This window comes from Drosophila takahashii, chromosome 3R (assembly GCF_030179915.1).
Source record: "Drosophila takahashii strain IR98-3 E-12201 chromosome 3R, DtakHiC1v2, whole genome shotgun sequence".
Taxonomy (NCBI): domain Eukaryota; kingdom Metazoa; phylum Arthropoda; class Insecta; order Diptera; family Drosophilidae; genus Drosophila; species Drosophila takahashii.
Window position 1 is genome coordinate 4,255,395 of NC_091681.1, and position 17,635 is coordinate 4,273,029.

At 40.1% G+C, this 17,635-nt stretch overlaps 1 protein-coding gene across 3 annotated transcripts in view; it reads left to right on the forward strand.

Moving 5' to 3' along the window:
* LOC138913375 (phenoloxidase-activating factor 2) overlaps window positions 1-17,635 on the forward strand; it is a 166,559-nt gene that overhangs the window by 128,028 nt on the left and 20,896 nt on the right. The window contains exon 1 of one of the 3 annotated variants that reach the window (XM_070216940.1): window positions 16,472-16,572. The exons of 1 other annotated variant lie outside the window; for it this stretch is intronic. The gene's annotated coding sequence lies outside the window, so the exon portion shown is untranslated. Of the gene's footprint in view, window positions 1-16,471; window positions 16,573-16,881; window positions 17,001-17,635 lie in introns of those variants that run through there. One more of the 3 variants, XM_070216939.1, reaches the window with a different exon arrangement.

Sequence of the window (17,635 nt, forward strand, 5' to 3'; positions counted from 1 at the left end):
TATATATGTCGGAACCAACCGGATCGGACAACTATATCTTATAGCTCCCATAGGAAGGATCGGAAAAGAAAACGTTAAAAAAATTCTAGCTTCGGTGTTTTTTGAAATATTACCTTCTACTTTTGGGGATGTTATTTTTTAAATATTTCTGAATTTCGAATTAAATATTTAAAAAATCGGACTACTATATCATATAGCTGCCATAGGAACGATCGGTAAATTAATGGAAAAGTAATAGGAAATAAATTCTAGCTTCTTTGGTTTTTATTGTATTATCTTCTACTCTAGGATATGACTCTTTTTAAATATTTCCGAATTTCAATTTTAATTTGATCAAAATCGGACGACTATATCATATAGCTGCCATAGGAACGATCGGAAAATTAATGGAAAAGTAATAGGAAATAAATTCTAGCTTCTTTGGTTTTTATTGTATTATCTTCTACTCTAGGATATGACTCTTTTTAAATATTTCCGAATTTCAATTTTAATTTGATCAAAATCGGACGTCTATATCATATAGCTGCCATAGGAACGATCGGAAAATTAATGAGAAATATTAGAAAATTGAACATTTTTGCGATTTGTTAATTAATAGGAATGATCTGCAAGGGTATATAAGCTTCGGCTGGCCGAAGCTAGCTTCCTTTCTTGTTTTGGGTTAAATTATTGAAGCTATTTGTAATATCCATGTAGAGCTAGAAATATTTATCTTCTTGGATGTGCACAATTGTAAATAATTTGGCACTACGGAAATGGAAATATGTATGCGGAATAATTTCGAGTGTACGAAATTTCGGGAAGGGCAAAATATGGAAAAATTGCCGCTCGCAAACAAAAGGAATTAAAATATATATTAAATGCCGTTGCGTCGGATTTTATCGCTTTTCGAATTAGACAATAAATCATACAACAAGTTGAACGAAATGGGGTTCAAGCAACTGGCTGTATGACCGGCAAATAATAACAATTGGAAATGGAACTTAGCTGAAGCGGTTCAAGCCACCGTAGGCGCTGGAGATAATCTTCGGAAAAATCCAGGAGTGGAAGTCCAAAGATCCGGTAGAAGGCTCAAATGTTGGGTCGGGGGTGGCTTGATTGTCGAAGCGATGATGAGTCCCAGGAAAAGCGGATGAATTTCCGCGCAGAAATTGTAACGAAAAACACGGGTAGAAAACTTCGGGGTTTTGCGCGACGTGCGGCTGTTTATTTGGACACTTGTAAATTGGAACTAATTACATGAAGCGTAACTTAGCGGCTCCAGAGCGGAGCGTAGAGTTGCGGGAGAGTTGGAGAGGGAGAGAGAAGGGCAGTGCGAGCGAGCGAGATGTGGACATCTGGAAAAAACTGCCGCTCGACACTGCCTCTCGAAATTAGACGCCCTTTTGGCGTGAACATTCTCCCCCCCCCTTGCGAGGACCACCGTAGCAAAACATCAGGAGAAGTATCTGCAGGATAGCGGGAGCGATCGTCCAAGTGTAGAAGAGTGTGGTGGTTCTTTCCACACTTCTGGCAGCAATTTCCACTGCGGCACGAGTCCTGGGAATGATCGTGGGCCAAGCAATTCGAACAGTATTTATGCATATGTACTTCCTGGATCCTTTTCTGGGCGCTAAGCCGTAGAAAACGGTGGCATTTCCGTAGCGGATGAATCTTTTGGCAGACTCGGCATTGGTAGGATTTAATACCTCGGGAACGTCTGTCATCCAAGGCGGGATATGGAACCCAATAATCGGAAGAATTATCTGTAGGATAGACCCTTGTAATCGGGTCGGGATCGGACATTCGGTTAATCCCATGAACGTTGGAAACACGCGCTGAGAAAGACGAAATTCTGTGTGGGATTGAGGCTGACACTGGCCCTGGAGGTTTGGATGGAATCGAAGTAATTGTAGAATTGTTGCATGGATGCAACAGCGTATGATGCCGACTTTGGCAAGTAAAGCAACTGTGAGCGCTAATGCAATCCTGCAATTTATGGCTGCTTGCAAAACAATTGGAACATAACTGCTTATCTTGGATGTAGGCTGAACGATCATTTACCCGCATTTGGAGAAAGCGTGGACATATACGCACGGGGTGTTTTTCTTTTAAACACAGATCGCAGCCTTTGGGTATTGGAAGTACTCTCGTGGTGAAGGACTTTATATTTGGAAGTTCTGCTAATCGAGCTGGGACTTTGGACGGAACTTGGAGTGAACTAGCAGACTGGATGCTATCGACTGCCTCTAGTGTTCGGTGGCGCTCAGTCAAAAAAGAATCTAGCTCTAGCCAAGTGGGAATTTCGGCTTTATTTTGAATGGATTGCTCCCATAATGAGAGCGTGAGCTTTGGTAGCTTTGTGGAGCAAATGTAGACTAGAATAGGGTCCCAATTCTCAATTTGAATGCCGGATAGTTCTAAGGCAGTTAAACATCCTTGAATCGTATGTTGAAGTTCCTTTAAGGCTGCCCCAGACTCTTGTGCCATGGATTGCACATTGAACAATGTTTTTAGGTGGCTGTTCACCTGAAATCGCTTGTTTTCGAAACGCTCAGTTAGACTTGTCCAAGCTGAACGGAAGCCATCATTGGTGAGTGGGGACTTGGAAACTATAGAATGAGCTTCGCCACTAGTTTTGGCATTTAAATGGTACAGCTTTTCAACAGGCGTCAGACTCGGATTGTCTATATAGATCGCCGTGAAAAGGTCCCGGAAAGTCGGCCAGCGAAGATAATTGCCTGAGAAAATCTCCGTATCGATCGGAGGAAGCTGACAGCCAAACGAAATGTAGTCTTGGGGAGACGATGCTGGAGGTTGAGTTGATTTGGGGGAGCCCTGTTGTATTTGCTCGAGGATCTGAGCAGCAAATCTTTCGTATATGGAATACGTTTCGATATATTTCGCCTTCAGGATGGATTTGGTGTCTGCGGCGCTGTCACCCGCAGCCACAATGCAATCGGAGCATGTGTCATATGCATCATTCACCTTTTGCCATAAGGAACTGACATGCTCGCGACGGATTTTAGATGCGGATAACGTTGGTGTGGGTGCACCCGGAAAGTTTAAAGTGGCTTCAAAATGGCTCAGAGTGTCAGCTGTGACAATAAATTTATTAAGGGCGGTTTTTGCTTGAGAAGCCATTACGGACAGGAGTTTAAAATTTATTGCGAAATCGTTTACACGGAAATTATTGCGAATTGGAATTTAGGAACCAATTGAAAGTCCGTAGGGATATACGGTCACACTGTATTGTGTGGAGGAAACTGTATGGCGATTTGAAATAATTTCGAAAATAAGTATTTAAGTGTATGCACAAAATAAATAATTATTAAATTATGCAAAGGGAAAATATGGTCACACTGGTGCACGGATAGGAAAAAAAAATATTAATTGTTTAACAATATTTAAATTCGGATTTATGGTCGTTTTTTTTTTGTAATAATTATTGTAAGCCCTTGACCCACTGTGCGCTGCCGAATACTTGGAGAGTACGTAGCTGTGTGTATGTATGTATGTGGCTAGCTAACAGCTGGATATTGTAAGTCGCCAATTGCGGGAGTTCTGGAGACTTATTGCGAATAGCGGAATAGCTTTGAAATGCAAAATATGTTTGCGGAATTTTATTGAAACAATTAGCTCAAAAATGTATGTGGATGGAGTGGACTGTATTTTGGAATATGAATGTAAAAATATATGCACGCAGCAGGAAACACAGTAAAATCACAAAAGCTGCCAATTTCGGCGGATCACTTTGATTTTGAAATATTCACTGTGGCTGGACTATATATTTTTTACACACGGAAAAATGTAGTTTATTGACCACGAAAATATATAGGGTCTTGGATTTGATTTATAAATGCATAGTAGTATAAGTAAACTTTATTAGAATATTTATGTGAATATATACGCGCAGCTGGAACACAGTAAAAAATGCAGAGTGCAATTTTTGCGGAACAATTTTAGATCGCAAATTTTTACTGTGGCTTGGTTATATTTATACCCTTGCAGAGGGTATTATGATTTCAGTCAGAAGTTTGCAACGCAGTGAAGGAGACGTTTCCGACCCCATAAAGTATATATATTCTTGATCAGCATCACAAGACGAGTCGATCTAGCCATGTCCGTCTGTCCGTCTGTCCCTCTGTCCGTCTGTCTGTTTCTACGCAAACTAGTCTCTCAGTTTTTGAGCTATCGGGACGAAACTTTCCCAAAAGTCTTCTTTCTATTGCAGGTAGTATATATGTCGGAACCAACCGGATCGGACAACTATATCTTATAGCTCCCATAGGAAGGATCGGAAAAGAAAACGTTAAAAAAATTCTAGCTTCGGTGTTTTTTGAAATATTACCTTCTACTTTTGGGGATGTTATTTTTTAAATATTTCTGAATTTCGAATTAAATATTTAAAAAATCGGACTACTATATCATATAGCTGCCATAGGAACGATCGGTAAATTAATGGAAAAGTAATAGGAAATAAATTCTAGCTTCTTTGGTTTTTATTGTATTATCTTCTACTCTAGGATATGACTCTTTTTAAATATTTCCGAATTTCAATTTTAATTTGATCAAAATCGGACGACTATATCATATAGCTGCCATAGGAACGATCGGAAAATTAATGGAAAAGTAATAGGAAATAAATTCTAGCTTCTTTGGTTTTTATTGTATTATCTTCTACTCTAGGATATGACTCTTTTTAAATATTTCCGAATTTCAATTTTAATTTGATCAAAATCGGACGACTATATCATATAGCTGCCATAGGAACGATCGGAAAATTAATGAGAAATATTAGAAAATTGAACATTTTTGCGATTTGTTAATTAATAGGAATGATCTGCAAGGGTATATAAGCTTCGGCTGGCCGAAGCTAGCTTCCTTTCTTGTTTTGGGTTAAATTATTGAAGCTATTTGTAATATCCATGTAGAGCTAGAAATATTTATCTTCTTGGATGTGCACAATTGTAAATAATTTGGCACTACGGAAATGGAAATATGTATGCGGAATAATTTCGAGTGTACGAAATTTCGGGAAGGGCAAAATATGGAAAAATTGCCGCTCGCAAACAAAAGGAATTAAAATATATATTAAATGCCGTTGCGTCGGATTTTATCGCTTTTCGAATTAGACAATAAATCATACAACAAGTTGAACGAAATGGGGTTCAAGCAACTGGCTGTATGACCGGCAAATAATAACAATTGGAAATGGAACTTAGCTGAAGCGGTTCAAGCCACCGTAGGCGCTGGAGATAATCTTCGGAAAAATCCAGGAGTGGAAGTCCAAAGATCCGGTAGAAGGCTCAAATGTTGGGTCGGGGGTGGCTTGATTGTCGAAGCGATGATGAGTCCCAGGAAAAGCGGATGAATTTCCGCGCAGAAATTGTAACGAAAAACACGGGTAGAAAACTTCGGGGTTTTGCGCGACGTGCGGCTGTTTATTTGGACACTTGTAAATTGGAACTAATTACATGAAGCGTAACTTAGCGGCTCCAGAGCGGAGCGTAGAGTTGCGGGAGAGTTGGAGAGGGAGAGAGAAGGGCAGTGCGAGCGAGCGAGATGTGGACATCTGGAGAAAACTGCCGCTCGACACTGCCTCTCGAAATTAGACGCCCTTTTGGCGTGAACAAAGTTCGAAGAAAAAATATTATTAATTTTTAATCAAATAAATTAATTTAAATAATTATACTCAAAATGTCTATAATCATAATATTTATTGATGATTTAAATTTATTTTACTCAAAATGTTTACAAATAATAATAAGAATGAATGTGGGACTCAAAAAAAAATTATAAAGAAAAGCCACGGTAAGACGATTAAAATATTTGATCACATTTATCAAGGATTGCCATTAAATTACAAAGAAAACTATTATTGTTTTATACATTTTTAAATATTTTCTGTGAAATAAATTAATTTGATCGTCAGATCGTGGCCTAAGCCATTTTTAAGTGTTGTTAAAAAATAAAAATTCGTGTTGGTAGTATTAATAACACGAAAAATGCCTAATACGTAACCTTTAATAATTACGGTCCCTGAAAAGTATTGTTTAAACGAAATTCTAATTCGGCGCCAAAGTGTGACCGAACTTTACAACGAAATTTACACCAAATGTATCTGGTATTTCTTTTGGTATTATCAAGAATATAATGCAGGGTCACATAATTTTTAAATTTTTGGAAAAAGTGAAAAAAAAGTGAAAATAGTTCATTTTAGTTTAAAAAACAATAAAAAGGTGAGTGATAAAATAAATTTTGTCTTTTTATAATCTTTATTTCAGCGTTACAAAGGTTAGTATCACAGATATTTTCGCCATTAATAAATATACGCCTCCGGATGCTATCTTCAACACAAAATGTCTTCAACACAAATTCCTGGTCTTACATTCATATCTAAATTATTTTTGATATTTTCAGAAGACAGACAAGAAATTGATATCTAAGAACTGCATTCGGCCAAGCAAAACCCGGGAATGCTTCAGGCATTTAAAATTGTAGTTCCAATGCTTCGATTGTAAATATTATTAACAAATACACAAACAAATATTACAAAAAACATGATTTTTATTGTGGAAAATCAGATACTGCAAAGCAGTGCAAAACCAAAACTGCGAGGGTCTGGAAAAACCAAAACTGGGAGGGTGTAGAAAAGCAGATATTGCAAGTGGAGGAAAACCATAACTGGGTACGTGTGGAAAAACTATAATGCGGGAAGTCGAAAAACCAGTGGATTTTGTCCTGCATTCTTCTGCCAGAGATCCAGATAGAAACCTCATTTCCCCCTTACTTTTTGTGTCACCCCCGTGTATTTTGAAACCAGAGATGGAAGAAATGTAAGGGGTGAATGAGGTTTTGTCCCTTCCGCTTCTATGGAGAAACCTCTTGAAAATATGTTATTTTCCAGAGGAATTTTCCCGGTGGGCAGCTGCAATGCACACACACGCACATATCTAGGGATTGTGTTTATAAAAAACTCATTTTGTGGCTTATATATATTTCGTCCATGTGTGTGTGCAACGGAGCGAAATACTGTTTTTTACAAATCAACTATTTGTCAATATCTCATCGTTTAAAAACTAATAAAAAGAAGCAATTTTAAGGAAAATTTCGACTGTAAAAATCAGCTTAATGGGATTTCTTTAAGTCTAGCGATATTTTAAATTTAACGATTACCGAAAAATAAGGCGCAAAGAAAAGATTTCCGATATAATCAATTTTTTGACTGCGCATTTTGAATGTGGTATATTTATTTACCCTTGCCCTTCAAGCATTTTCTATCGCGGAAGTCACTATTTAGTGACGCCTAGAAGATGAAAACGATCGTCCGCGATCGCCGCACAGTGTAAGATTTTGCCAATCTAGCGGGACTTTTAGCAAGGGTTAGGTTAGGTTAGGTTAGGACGGCTGCTAGACTATAGCCTGGCACACTTAGACCTCTGTGGGTCCATTGTGGTACCGTATGATCTCTATTTTTGGGTCCCCTATCCGTTAAGGGTCAGCCTGTAGGTTGGTCGATCAGCAAGTCCCCCATCCGGAGGATTTAATAAAAGAGCTTAGACTCTTCAGATTAATCTGCGAAATTTCGGTCAGGTCATTTATGAAAGGATATCCTAAGTGTTTCAGTCTAAGCCTGCATAGGGCTGGGCATGAACAGAGTAGGTGTTCCACCGTTTCCTCTTCTTCCTCATCCCTGCAGCTTCTACAGAAGTCATTTTTAGGGGCTTTTAGCCTGCCGGCGTGTGCGCCAACGAGCCAGTGGCCTGTCAGTACTCGAATTAGCATGCCACACTCTGTGCGGCTGAAATTCAGTAGTTCTGATGTTTTCTTATTGTTTATTGCAGGCCATGTCTGGTGAGAGATTCGGCACTGCGGTGTGTTTTGCCAATTGGTGTTGGCTAATTTGCAGAAATGGTTTTTAATAATTAGCTTACAGGTAGCCAAAGGCATGCCAACATTCTCCTTTCCTGGAAGGAGAGGTATGGTGGTGCCTTGCCTGGCTAGCTCGTCTGCTATACAGTTGCCTACGATATCCCGGTGACCCGGAACCCATATAAGGCTGACAGTAAACTGACTAGCCATCTCGTGAAGAGATTTGCGACAGTCTGCTATTGCTCGGGAGTTTGTATTCGTCGAGTATATTGATTTAATAGCCGCTTGGCTATCACTATATATGTTTATGTGCCTGTTCTGGGTGTTTAAGCCCCTTAAACAGACGAGTGCTTCCATTATAGCATACACTTCCGCTTGGAAGACACTGCAGTGGTCAGGAAGTCTGAATGACTGCCTGATCTCTAATTGCTCGGAGTATATGCCTCCACCTACGTGTCCGTCGAGTTTGGAGCCGTCTGTATATATACAGATTGCGTCTATTGAGCCCGGTCGGCCCCGATCCCATGCTTCCCTACCTGGGATCAGAGCTTCGAAGGGCGTGTGTCTGTATTCACGGGTTTTACATAGATCCGTTTTTGGCGGGATCAAATTGTCATGCTGAAGAATCTTAGCGTGACCATACAGTTGGGATTTCCATTGCCCCGTATCCCTTAGTCGAATGGCTGCCGATTTCGCCCTTTCCATGCCTGATAAGTCCAGGCTCTGGAGGTTCAAGATCGCATTCAGCGCTTCGTTTGGGGTAGTTCGAAGGGCTCCACTAATACACAAAGCCGCCATGCGCTGTACTTTGTTAAGGGGAGTTAGGATACATTGTTTGTGTAGAGCGGTCCACCACAGAGTCACTCCATATAGTAGGATTGGCTTGACTACCGCTGTGTATATCCAATTGACGATTTTAGGGGACATACCCCATCTAAGCCCGATTGCTTTTTTACAAGAGTAAAGTGCAATGGTCGCTTTCTTGGTTCTCTCTTGGTTGTTTAAGCCCCATTTAAGACGCTTATCTAATACTAACCCCAAGTATCTTGCGTGATCGCTAAAAGAGAGATTACAGTTGTTTAAAGTGGGTGGGTTGAGTTTTGGGATTTTGTATCTATTTGTGAAAAGGACTAGTTCCGTTTTTGAGGGATTTACCCCAAGTCCGTTTTTTGTAGTCCATTCCGATAGTATCTTTAGTTTTGCGGTCATAAGATCGCATAGCGTTTGTGGATACTTACCATTAAAAATGATAGCGACATCGTCTGCGTATGCCACTATCTTACAGCCTCCTCCTTCGAGAATCCGCAGTAGTTTATTTACCGCGATATTCCATAGGAGGGGTGAAAGTACACCTCCTTGCGGAGTGCCTCTGTTCACTAGTCTAGTCTGGGTAGAGGTCCCTAGTGTGGCCGTGACCAGTCTGCTTATCAGCAATTTGTGGATCAGCCCCACCAGCGGTGGCTCAACCCCTAGTTCAGTGAGGGATTCTGTTATTGCCGTGGGAAGCACGTTATTGAAAGCTCCTTCTATGTCAAGGAAGGCGATCAAGGTGTATTCTTGTATACTGAGTGATTTCTCGATGTTGCTTACTACCAAGTGTAGCGCCGATTCGGTCGATTTACCTTTGGTGTATGCGTGTTGCGCCTTTGATATCTGCGTCGGGTCAATGATGTCTCTGATGTGTAGACCAATCAGTCTTTCTAAGATTTTTAGCAGGAATGATGTCAGACTTATCGGTCTAAAATCCTTCGCTGTAGTATGGGTGGCCTTCCCTGCTTTAGGGATGAAAACGACTTTCGTTTCCCGCCACGCTGTAGGTAGTTCTCCTACTGCAAGAATGATCTGGAACATTTTTCTCAGCCAGTTTGTAGCTAGCTGTCCTGCTTGCTGAATTTGTGCTGGTGTTATATTGTCCGGTCCCGGCGATTTGTACGGTTTAAAACTATGAATGGACCAGTTTATATTACGGTCTGATAGTAGGAGGTTTAAGTTTATTCCTTCTCCAGTGTGTCTTCCTGGGGGATGTCCTGTTTGCAGGCTCCCTGGGAAGTGAGCGTCTAGGAGTAGGTTTAGGGATTCTTCACTAGAGTCCGACCATGATCCGTCAGCCTTTTGGAGATAGCCCAACGATACGGCTGTCTTAGAAAGTATCTTTCTGAGCCTTGCGGCATCCGTTGTCTTTTCAATATCCGAGCAGAAGTTCTGCCACGCAGTTCTCTTCTCTTTTCTGATGGCCTTTTTGTATGTGGCTAGTTCCTTTTTGTAGCTTTGCCAGCTAATGTCCTCATTTGTAGCTTTCGCTCTGTTGAACAGGCTTCTGCATTTGGCTCTGAGGATTGATAATTGCTGGGTCCACCAAGGAGGTTTTTTCTTTCCCCTTGGTTTCCCCAGCGGGCATGCAGCTGTGAATGCCGCGTTGCATGCTTCTGTGAATTTGTTTACTATATTATCTAGCTCCTGAGTGCAAAGAGTGCTGTCTGGTGGCTCCCTGGGGAGGAAGCTCGATAGAATTTCTTTGTATTTTTTCCAGTTTGCCCGCCTGGGGTTGGCAAAGCTGACCGGCGCAGGTGACACTAGAGACAAAGTTGTCTCTATAAACCTGTGATCTGAGAATGAGTGCTCGTTGGAGACAGCCCAGTTTGTGACTGTGCTTACGAGTGAATCTGATGCCAGGGTTAGATCTATGATCGTTTGGCACGTTTTTGTTATGAAAGTAGGGGTATTGCCCCTGTTACAAAGAAATAAGTTCGAATTTAGAATGAAATCAAATAAAGACTCACCTCTGTCGTTGTTGATAGGGCAGCCCCACTGGGTATGGTGGGCATTTGCATCGCATCCTATCACCAAACCTTTCTTAAGCTCTTTACATTCTTGTACCAGTCCTCTGACTAGCGCGTCTGGGGGTTCTACCTTTTCAAAAGCCATGTAGGCCGATAGCATCCTTATGGAGCCGTTTTGCAGCTCCAGGCTTATTGCCGTGTTGTCTCCGTTGCTGTAATTGCGAAGCAGAAATGTACTAAGATGCCGTTTGGCTAAAATACAGGTTCGAATTTTACCTTGTTTGGGGTCAGGCATAAGCTTGTAGTCTTTTGTTCCTAGCCCAGCAACCTTGCCTCCTGCTATCCAAGGTTCCTGAACTAAGACCACGTCGGCTTCGCCTTTGGCAAGGCGAAGCAATAGGGCAGCGGACGCTGCTTTACTGTGGTGTAGGTTGATCTGCAGGAGTCTTAGCGACATCCCCAGCTGCAACCTCCACCACAGTAACGTCGGCCTCCGAATCGCTCAGGTCCACTTCTTCGATTGCCGGTCCCAGCGCTCGCAACTCTCTGCTCAGCGATGAGTCGGTTGAGTAGCCGTCCTCCGGCATCCCAGGGGCCTCCACTTCCTCCGCAAGTACCTGCTCAGCTGGGTTGCCGGCAGGGCTTCCCTTGGAACTGGAGTCCCCTTTGTATATCTTAATGTGTATGGCGCTGAAGCCATAATTGAGCACTCCCCGAGCAGCCTCTATGGGAGCGACCGACTCCTTGTTTAGCACCACGATCGCCTGATTTACATCACCTGCATGCTCCTCCACCTTTACGACTTTCCAGTCTTTTGTGGGGAGATGTGGGTTGCACTCTTGCAACATATAGAGGATATCCTCCGGTGATTTGATAGCTGCTGGGAGCCAAATTCTAGCTCGGGGTCTACTGGGGACGTCACACCCATCTAGTGCGACTATGTTCGCCCCATCGTAGACTTCACCCAGCTGCGCTGTCGCCTGCTTGTATAGATCAGCTGATCGCTGATTGTCGCAGGCAACCACCTTTACACTGCCCTGGTACCAGCCCGCGTCCATGCAGCAAGGCGATGAACCGGGCTTCTTGCGCACCATACGCAGGCATATGAGAGACAGCTGGGACTCAACCGCCTTCCATTTGTTTTTGGGGATCCTGTTCTCCGGATTTCCCCTGTCAATGAGTCCCAGAAGGACCCGATCTTTAGTGATCTCGGCAAAGGAGACCGACGGCTGGATCTTCGATCTCTTCGCCGACGGACCAGGCAGCTCTACGGAGCGTTGCCTCTTCACCTGGGCACCTTCCTGTTGGGTGTTTCCTTGCCCATAGTTTGGGAACACCGTCCTGGCCCACTCAACCTTCTTCAGCCATTCGGGCGAAGGCGTGGCGACTTTGCTTCTGGCATGTGAACGCAGGGTTTGGGCGGCCGTCCGTCTCTCTGCGTATGTAAATTTCTGAACACCAGCGGTCGACCCGATCGACTTTGCTGCGTCTACCGCTGGTTTAGGCGCAGATGCGCGCATAGCGGAGGCGTTTGCGACAGTCTTTCTGTCTCCCATCAGGCCCTTTGGATGATGCCCTTTCTGAGCCTTACTGGTGTTTGCAACGGAGCCAACGTTCGTCATTGCAGTGTTGGGTTTGTTGAGAGTACCCGTCTCTGATTTTTTGTTATTTTTATTTAATGATTCCATATTTGGTCCCACGAGCTGCGGAGAAGGGGAAAGGTCCGCCCGGGCAGAGATCCGCGGTACCCGGGTAAGGCGGTAGGTAGAACAGGGGGTCGCCATTTCCCTGAGCCCACCGTTTGAGACTGGGCTAGTTTTTGATCCGGGCCCCCAGCCAGGCTGACTCTTGGCACGGTCCGAATTACACCGTAGTCCGGCCCGGAGTGAGATGTTGTTAGGGAGAGGAAGTGGGTAGGCAGTGTGTGAGGGATATTTAGGTTTGTGTAAAGCAACTGTTTAGATGCGGCTGAACAAATCGCATCGTCGGTACTGCTTCGTTGCAAGATACCCGCTGGTTGCCCGGGACCGCTTATTTGCTGGGGTTTCTGTCCACGATTCCGTGCTTGACTTCTACCACCAGCTTATTCACAGTTGGCCTCGATTGAGGTCGTCCGCTATCCGCAACCTGCGACCCGCTTGGTCGCCCCAGCTAGGCGTCTTCGGAACCATCTCACAAGTTCTTCAGACCAAGACTTTTAGCAAAAGTTGAACTATTTTTGAGGTCGATGAGCTTTTAGCAGCACTTTTAGAAATGTTCAACTATTACAAAAACAGGCACAAAACAAAACAAATAATTTTTTTTTGGGAGATAACGGTTTTTAAAGCTGGACTTTAGAAATGCATGCAAAATTGCACTGGGAAGCGAGCAACAGTTGACAAAGTTAAGTCTTATCAATTGCATCGCGTGATCAGTGGGAGCAGCCAAAAATTATTTTTCCCAGAAACTTTAGACAATTCTTAATCCACTTTTAAAAACAAACAAATTTTTTTGGGACCAAAAAATTTTTTTTCCATTTTTTGAAAAAAGTGCCAAAAAGTAAGTGTATTTTTTCATATTTCTGTTTTTTGGTGGAAAAAAACTTATATTATTCTATCGTATTCTATCCAACCAGAACATACATCATTCGCATGCATTCATTCTGATTCAGAATCTAAAATAAAATCTTGCCCATATTTTGCCCAAAGACCTTCTATTTAGAAACGAGTGAAATAAGCCGTGCTGCATTTTTCGAGGTTTGGTCGAAAAACATAAAAACCACTCCGCGAGACGCTCTTGTAAAGCACGCAGTGATGGTGTTTGGCAATGACATTGATCACTCCAAATTGAAATTACACTGTCTTTTGAGTTTCAAAACCGATTTGAGAAATCTAGGAGAGATAAAGCCAGGTTTTTTGCTCATAATGCAAGTGGCCTTCAGGTCACATTAAATGGCGAAGACTGTCGCATTGATGTCATTGCTTCCACCTCAAGTACAAGAGGGAGGTCACAAAAAGTCTTTTCTGAGTGTTTTCCTAAAACACAAAAAAGGAAAAGCCAAGAATTGTTGCCTACGATAGATGAGAATCAATTGCTATCAGCTGCAGAGCAGGCTTTGCGGGCAGAAGGAAAACGGGATTCAGCTAAATTAATTAATGAATTACCAAATGCTCCCCCGTCCACGGGGACTATAATTAAGAAAGCTAAATTATCTTCTAATAGCACTGCAAAACACCTTTCAGCAGATCAAGCACTTGCCCTTCTGTAGAAATAGAAGTACAATACCACAAAAATTGTCTGTCCAAAATTATATCCATGTTCTGATCCCGTTAAGGAGCCAAAAATGTTATGCTATCCTACTGGTATAAAAGTAAGAGAATCCTATGCTGAAATAAGTTTACAATCCCTTATTGATCATACCGTAAAACGGCTGATAAGTGCTCAAGAAGACATTTTTGAGTCACTGTCTCCACTAGACGATGTACACATGAAGTTTGAATTGTTACCATTTAATAAAAAAAAATCTTAAAAATATAAACCAAAGTTTTTTTGTTTTTGTTATCAATTATCTTTAATATAAAACCTTATTTGCAGCTGCTCAGCTTATAACATCGAAGTTACAGCTAAAAACATGAGCATATAACCAAAATTCAACATTTTTCAAAAAAAAGAAAAAAAAAGTGGTCTCCAAAAATTAAAAACAAAATTTTTTAAGTTGGCGAAAATTATAACAAAAAATAAGAAAATAGTTAAAAATGTCGAACATTTTTTTAAATATTTTTTTTTGGGTTTTTATTTAAAAAAAAAACAGTTTTTTTTCAATTTTTAACGCATCCAAAAGTGCCACGCCCATTTTGTTATGTCCAACATTATCGTTGGGCTTACTAGAATATTCACTCAAAATTTGAAGCCGATATCTTTAAAAATACGACTCCTACTGATTTAAGTCCCCCTAGATTGGCAAAATCTTACACTGTGCGCCGTAGTGGAACAGTTCTTCCCGACGGGGGTGACTTCGGCGATCCGAATGCGATATCGTGCAAGTCACTTGTAGAAGTGTCGCCGAAGGCACTTTTGGATGTTACTCAGAAGACACTTGTAAAAGACACCTAGAAGACCCTTTCCCAATTGGTTAAAAGAAAATATGTTTTATGTGCTCATTTTTTATGTTTATTCTTTCAACACATTTATTGAAATATATAGTTACAAAAGCATTGCGGCATGTAAGCACGGTCCATAAGCTTATAGGAAATGGTGTTGTATTATTTTATTTAATTCCAGTTCCGTGTTCCGTCTATGAAAATGTTTAAAACAACAACAAAATAATTAAAATTGTGCCAAATAAAAATACCTTTTATAATTAAATAAGTGGTGTATAGTTAAGTTTTCGGTTTGCCCAGAGTTTCACGCCAAGTAATTCCTTTTGCTTTCGCATGACAGCCTTGTACACGCTTAAATCTCGATTTCTCCAATCACTTTAATTTTTGATGTAAATAAATATTGTATTTTATTTATATTCCACCGGTATGTAATATTTAAAAAATAACGGGTTCACTCCGCATTTCATAACAAACACAAAAATTCAGAATAAAAAGCATTGATCACAAAGAAATCTCGAATCGAACTGACGCTCGAATTCAAAATACAAAGTGCGTAGGTCAAAGAGAAAAAAGGGTAGTTTTCAGGTATAAAGAGAGAGCCAATAGCGGACTGTACCCCAAAAACTTCAAAAAAATAAAACCAAATTCCTTTCTATCTTCAATTTAACTTCCAGAAGTGAATTGGAAGATTTTTTTTTCCCATTTGTTTTGTTTTTGTAAAATGTGTCCTATCGCCTTTTTATTGCCCAAAAGTGTCTCAGAAGTTACTTCTTCGCGATCGCAACCCTTTTTAGGTAGTCAAATGTGTTCTATCGCCATTCTATCGTCCAGAAGTGCCTCAGAATTTACTTCTTCGCGATTTGAACCCTTTTTGTTTTTGTAAAATATGTTCTATCGTCTTGACTTCTTCGCGGTAGATGTATATTTTGTTTTTGTAAAATGTGTTCTGTCGTGTTTCTATCTTATAGAAGTTACTAAGGAGTGACTTCTGGACGATAGGCGATAGAAATATCGCCTCTTTGCTTGCAGGGTATGGGGAGGCCGTGACGTCACATAAGGCATAGCCAAAATTGAAAATATTGGGGACTTGGTTAAGGATGCTAAATCTTCAAAAACTTTAAAAACAAAGTCGCTTGAAAATTCAATTTTCGTTCAGTTTTGTATGGAATAAGGCAGCAAAACGCTTCTTCTGAGCGACTTTGTTTTTCTACCCATCCATTTTTTTGGCAGGATGATAGGATTGTGCTGAAACGGATTTCTAGTGGTAGGCTAAGGGTTTAACCGTCCATTCTACAATTTTTTGTACCCTTGCTAACTTTTTTTACTTTAGCCTGCCCATCCAATTTTTAAATAGGTAAAGCTGGCTTAGAATATGCAAAAAAAAAACAATTTCAAAATATGCCAAAATATTTAAAGGACACGATAGACAATGATGGCTAGCATTTAAAATGTCAAATTAAGTTAACTTCCTTAATAAATTTTGTGATTTTTAGTACAAAATGGAAAAACCGAATATTAATGTTGCCTTAATTTTCGTTTTCTTTTCGTTTGTGCATGTTTCTCAGTTAAATTTTAAAGAAAGTAATAACATATATATATTTATGAAAAAGAAATAAAACAAGCTTTAATCCTGCATCATTAAATTTTTTGATTTTATTAGTTTCATACCTTTTATTCACGTTTGAAGTTGCAAAAAAAAAAACCGAACATTAATGTTACTCACTGTATGTACATTGTACATTAGGGTAAAAGAAGATGTACGAACAATGTATAACGAGTACAATTATTGGACGACTTTATCATATATGTAGCTGTTATAGGAATTATCGTAATATTAATGTAAAAATTATACAAAAAAGGTAAAATGGCCTTATTTATTTATGTATGAGTGTACTGCAAATAAATGTACAACCGGTTTGTTGGTCAAAAAATAAAAGCGGTCTCTTTAGTATGTTAAAGTATTCATACCTACATAGTTCAATCAAATTATCTACTTTTAAAAAAGTATTTTACGTGCCAGAATTTACTATGAACTTTACTTTCAGTTCTTATCACTAAACATTCCTTTTTGAAATACAAATTTGACCTTGTGACGTTGATTGCGGGATCTTGTATATATGATGCTTGTATGTATGTATGTATACATAAGTACATACATATGTATGTATACAAGTATACTTTCAGAATATTTACACCTCGGTTTAAGCTGTCGTTGCCAGTAGTCAATAAGCTTTTTTCGTGTTCAGAGCAACTAAAGGAAAACCAAAAAAAAAGCCATATTTTTTATGTAATACTTCAAGTTCATTATTTAATTAATAATTACAAATTAAAAATAACCAGTGAAGAATAGGCAGAAAGCCTAAATACAATACCTTTATATTTTTCAATTTGCGATTAAAAGTTTATATTTCTACTTTATATACAGTGGCTCCATCGCTAAATCGGACACCTACTTTCATAAAATAAACATACAAAAAAAATAAATAGAATGGGTTAATTTCGTCGTTTTTTTGCTCCGATTTAGCGATGGAGCCACTGTAGGTACATATGTACATACATTCATAATAACAAAGCTATCCCCGGGTAATTCCGGTAAAACCACTTCCAGAAAATACATTTCGGGTATTATGATTGACGCAATGTAAAATCTGTAGACATTAAACTCGGCAAGTCGTATTTTATAATATGAATACCTTAATCAGGGTACAAAATCATAAATCGATCTGCCAACTATAATATAGCTTAAATAAAAAAAAAACTAAATTAGTATAGCCGGACCGTATATATCCTTGCATATAATTCATATAACAGCTATGTTTGGCGCCAAAAAATCGACTAACTTTGCGATTTTTTCTATAAAAATTGGTTAGATGGATTTAATTAAAACCTTTTGTATATTATTAAGTGTCATTTAATTAACAT